General features: G+C 42.2%; 2 protein-coding genes across 12 annotated transcripts in view; one reads left to right on the forward strand and one right to left on the reverse strand.

Moving 5' to 3' along the window:
- Positions 1-1,823, reverse strand: part of FAM126B (family with sequence similarity 126 member B) — an 81,651-nt gene extending 79,828 nt beyond the window's left edge. For 3 of the 8 annotated variants that reach the window (XM_017545254.2, XM_017545245.2, XM_017545255.2), the window contains exon 1: positions 1,725-1,823. The gene's annotated coding sequence lies outside the window, so the exon portion shown is untranslated. The other 5 variants (XM_017545251.2, XM_017545250.2, XM_017545249.2 and 2 more) reach the window with 3 other exon arrangements.
- A 44-nt stretch (positions 1,824-1,867) lies between these two features.
- The window catches only part of NDUFB3 (NADH:ubiquinone oxidoreductase subunit B3), a 10,406-nt gene continuing 7,185 nt past the window's right edge, over positions 1,868-5,088 (forward strand). Inside the window, exons 1-3 of one of the 4 annotated variants that reach the window (XM_017545260.2) lie at positions 1,890-2,170; positions 2,614-2,705; positions 3,168-3,261. The gene's annotated coding sequence lies outside the window, so the exon portion shown is untranslated. Of the gene's footprint in view, positions 2,171-2,613; positions 2,706-3,167; positions 3,262-4,350; positions 4,375-5,088 lie in introns of those variants that run through there. The other 3 variants (XM_017545258.2, XM_017545259.1, XM_017545261.2) reach the window with 3 other exon arrangements.

The raw sequence follows: 5,088 nt of genomic DNA on the forward strand, positions 1-5,088 counted from the left end.
GACCAGGATGGTCTCGATCTCTTGACCTCGTGATCCACCCGCCTCGGCCTCCCAAAGTGCTGGGATTACAGGCTTGAGCCACCGCGCCCAGCCGACTTTATTTCTTAAGCTAAAGGCAGTATTTCAAACACCTTACGTTTTAGCAATTTATAACGCTTATTTTAAAATTACTTTCCAGTGATTCTCTGACAATTGTTTTTCCATGAGCTATAAAGCCAAGTTTTTATGTCGTTTGCCCTTCTATAACACACACCGAATAGAACTCCTATTTTAATTACATATTCTGCTGTGGAAACAATTAATTATAAAACTTAAAAAAAAATAAGATAATTTAGTTCATTACAAATATATGTTGCCTCTGTCCGAGAGGTTCAGAGTCTACTTTTTAAACCTAATAAAGAATTGATAACTAGCTTCAGACTTGCTTACAGAACAAACTACTTAAAAGTTGACTTTTTTCGGCCGGGTGAGGTGACTTATGCCTGTAATCCCAGTACTTCGAGAGGCCAAGGCGGGCCGATCAGCTGAAGTCGGGAGTTTGACACCAGCCTAAACAACATGGAGAAACTCCGTCTCTACCAAAAATACAAAATTAGCGGGGCGTGGTGGCACATGCCTGTAATCCCAGGTACTTGGGAGGCTGAGGGAGGAGAATTGCTTGAACCCAGGATGTGGAGTTTGCAGTGAGCAGAGATTGCGCCATTGTACCCCAGCCTGGGCAACAAGAGCAAAACTCCGTCTCACACACACACACAAAAAGTTGACGTTCTTCCCCAAATTCAGAGCATCACTTTATTTGCACAGTCCCTAACTTCCACAACATCGGGGGGGGGGCGAGAGGGGGTAGGATCCATCAATTAATTTTCTAGTCATTTTCCAACTTGCCCTTAGCTCCTCGTGTAGATTTTTTAAGTATTTACACTTTCCTGAAGATTTTTTTTAAAATGTTGTCAGCCATGTCCCTCAAAACAAATAAATTCACGAACTACAAAACATGAACCTGGCCACATTCACCGCCAACTAGTATCTGTCAAGTCAAGCCCATATTTGGGATAAGCTCTTCGTGACTACTCTATCCTCCATGCTACCACCCTTCGCCTACAGAACCAGTCAAGGTAAAAGGCACTCGAGCCAACAAAAAAAGTGTTCTAACACATTAATAGGTTGCAAGACCTCCTCTTTTAGGAGGGACAACCTAGCTGTTTGGGTAAATAACAGCCAAGGATTATATAATGTACAGCTATAATGAGTTTTCAGGATCTGACCACCAGTAAATATTTTTCTTCTCCGCTCCCCCTCCCTACCAATAGGAAATGGCCCTAAGAAGCAGTCACTGAGATTTCTCTTAGCTGTCTGCAGTGCCGTGTCCTTTTCTCGCCTGGGGCTTTGTGCAAGGAATCCCTTCAGCCCTCGCCACACTGCCTTGCTCCCGCCTCTCTCCTCTCTCTCTGCCAGCGCCACCGCAGCCCCCACGCCCTAGGTGGGCCCCCCACGTCGCCCCACAGGGCTCGGGTTCCACCCGCCTCGGCTGCCGCCTTCTCCTCCTCACGACCCTCCCAAGATGCTACCTGGTTTACAAGAGGTTCCGGGACCACCGACACTCTGGCTACCGCCTTTCTAGACCACCCTCGCCAGCTCCCTTCTGTAGCTTCCGCGGCCGAAAGAAAAGAAAAACCCTCTTCATCTAGCGCTTTGCGTCCCCCAAAGACAGCACCGCCGCCTACCTGTCACCCTGCTGTCTCCGGCTTCCTACCGCCACCGCCTCCCGCAGCAGCCTGCCAACTGCAGCGCAACAAACAGCCCTCTCATTGGGTGAGAACACGCGCTCAACAGCCTCTCTTATTGGGTGCAGCATGTCCCAGGCCCTACGCTGTGTGCAGTGTCTAAGGATTCCTTCCCCGAGCAAGGAAAACATCTTGTCTTCCCAGCCCTTCTCTCTTTCGCAGTATCTGTTAACTCAGTCAGACTGAGGATGCATATATGTGGGGAAAATATCGACTTCCAGCCTCCCTCATGTGACCTCTACCTCATTCGGGAATCTCTGACCCAGTATCGGAACGTTAAACGGCTTCTCCGCTTTCCTGCCGTGAGAGACTCGCGGTGACAACCTCCGCTTCCGGTTGGCTCCGGTTGCAGAGTTGAGTGTCCTGAGAGGTCAGTTTGCCGTCAGGTAAATTGGGGAGTTGGTGGGAGACCTCTTGATTTAGGATTAAGAGCTAGACTTTATTCTGGGGAGTGCAGAAAGTGAGAGACTACCTGGAGAAGGATGGGAGGGAGGGAGGTCGACGAATTAGCGGTAGAGAACTGATGAAGTCCTAGTTTAGCATTGGGGTAGGGAGAGGTGGTTGGAGGATTCCATGACCATTACTGTAGTTGTTAAATCCAGGTGCCTTTTCCCGCCTCTGCCACGCGTAAAATCCCCCCAACTTTTGGTTTGTCTTTGTTTGCCTTTGGATCGAACAAAGGCAGAAGAACAGCATCACTGTTTTTTATTTTCTAATATTCATATAATATTCAGAGTTTTTTAAATAAGAGGAAATTAGAATATATACTTGATAGTCTTTGGTAAACTCAAATTGCATGTAGTGGAAGTGACGTTATCTTATTTCTTAGGGAAAGGATACCAGCTCTTTTTCTGTACTAGAGCCAGGTTCCTTAAGTGGAGATTGATCTTCATCAGACTTTTAGATTCACTTCAGACACAGGTAGATGGCTTTTAAAATTTTTGGTTGCATGTGTTTTCTTTATTTAACTAATCTCCTTACTGTTATTATTTGAGCTGCTCTGAAATGGAAATAACCACTTATTTTCAGTCTTCACAATATAAGTCACTTTTTCTAATTTTATCTTTTATTGTCAAGTATACATACAGAAGTGTGTATAAAACATACATTTAAAAAAATTATAACTAACAGGCAGACACTCCTGTAACCACACCTTAGGTTACAAAATAAAACATTGCCAATAACTTAGAACATGCATTCTTAACAGGGGTGATTTTGCATTTCAAGGGGGTGAAAATTGGTGGGGCTGGGGTGGGAATCTTAGTTACTACAATGATTTGTGTCACTCCAAATGGCCACAGTATATAAACAGATATACAGTATATACGTAGTGTTAAATTTTCATTGGATGGAAGTGTGATGAGGAATAAAATGTCTTAAAAGGTTCCTTACAGAGACAGTAATTAAAAATTGTTTGAAAAACACTGCCTTAGAAGCTCCCTGTATGTTTCTGTGATTCCATCTCCTCCACGAAGAGGTAACCATTATCCTGACATGTGCTTAGTACTCCCTTGTTTTACTTTAATTTTTCCATCTATGATGCATTCCTAAAAGACGAATTGTTAGGCTTTTCAATTTACATAAATGGGATCAGAGTGCATGTGTATTTTTTTCTGACTCACCCTTTGCTCATTATTATATTTGTGGAGACATACTCATACTTTTGCATGTAGTTTTTTGTTGTATAATATCCTATAGTGTGACTACACCATAATCCGTTCTATTGTTGGTATTGTTGGACATTTCGGTTGTTTACAGTTGAGAGAATAAACAATGTGGCTATAAAGATTATTTTAAAAACATTTCCTTTTTTTATTTTGTTAAGACAAGAGTCTTGATGTCTCTAAGAAAATATTTTAAATATTTTTTATATTCCATAAATATAAACCTTTGATCTGTGATATGTTTATAAGATTTACAGTTGATAAAGTAGATTCACATATCCAAATTGTCCCAAAGACACCTTTTTTTTTTTTTTTTTTTTTTTTAGACAGAGTCTTGCTCTGTTGCTCAGGCTGGAGTGCAGTAGCATGATCTCGGCTCACTGCAATCTTCATCTCTTAAGTTCAAGCAATTCTCCGGTGTCAGTCTCACCAGTAGCTGGGACTGCAGGCCTGCACCTTCACAACCAGCTAATTTTTGTATTTTTAGTAAAGATGGGGTTTTGCCATGTTGGTCAAGCTTTTCTTGAACTCGTGACCTTAGGTGTTTCACCTGCTTCAGCTTCCCAGTGTGCTGGGATTACAGGCATAAGCCAGCACATCTGGGCTCCAAAGACACTTTAATATTTTCTAATAATGATTCGATAATCTGTTTTGAGATTAAATTGATTGAAATTAAATTTAAATTCCCTTTTCCCAATTGCACCATCCACATTTCAAGTGCCAGTGGCTACCACATTGGACAGTGTTTATCTAGAATAAGATATTCATATGTTCAGATTTTCTTTATATATATATATTCTTTTGAGATGGAGTCTCACTGTCACCCAGGCTGGTGTACGGTGGCATGATCTCGGCTCACTGCAACCTCCACCTCCTGGGTTCAAGCAATTCTCCTCCCTCAGCCTCCTGAATAGCTGGGACTACAGGTGTGTGCCACCGCACCTGGCTAACTTTTGTATTTTTTAGTAGAGATGAGGTTTCACCATGTTGGCCAGGCTGGTCTCAAATCTCCTGACTTCAAATGAGCTGCCTGCCTCAGCTTCCCAAAGTGCTGGGATTATAGGCATGAGCCACTGCACCTGCCCATGTTCAGCTTTTCGAGGTCAAGCCAGTTTTTCAGAAAGGTTGTGCTAAGTTACATTCTCATCACTAAGGTGTGAAAGTAGAAGGCATATCACAATGTGCTTTTTCATTCTCATAATCTTGCAAGGCAGGTTATCCTCATGTTACATGAAGAAACTGAAGTTCAGGGAAATTAAGCAGTTTGCCTTGGATTTTACTTTCACTAATGCAAAGCAGGAGAATTTCAAACTCTTCCTTTACATGATCAGGATATCATTGTTTGACTTATGGCTATTTGGAAATAGAAGAAAGTTTAAAAAGAAAAATGGAGCAGGTGCCATTGCTCATGCCTGTAATCCCAGTATTTTAAGAGGCCAAGGTGGGAGGAATGCTTGAGGCCAGGAGTTCAATACCAGCCTGGGCAGCATAGGAAGAGAAGATCCTGTCTCTGAAAACAAGAAAAAGAAAAAAGAAAATGAAAGGTTTTCTACAGATAATGTTGTAAACTTTCTGCTCTTTTTGTAAAGAAATTTAAATCTTTTTTTTTTTTTTTTTTTTTGAGACGGAGTTTCACTCTT

This window comes from Cebus imitator, unplaced genomic scaffold, assembly GCF_001604975.1.
Source record: "Cebus imitator isolate Cc_AM_T3 unplaced genomic scaffold, Cebus_imitator-1.0 Scaffold178, whole genome shotgun sequence".
Lineage (NCBI taxonomy): Eukaryota > Metazoa > Chordata > Mammalia > Primates > Cebidae > Cebus > Cebus imitator.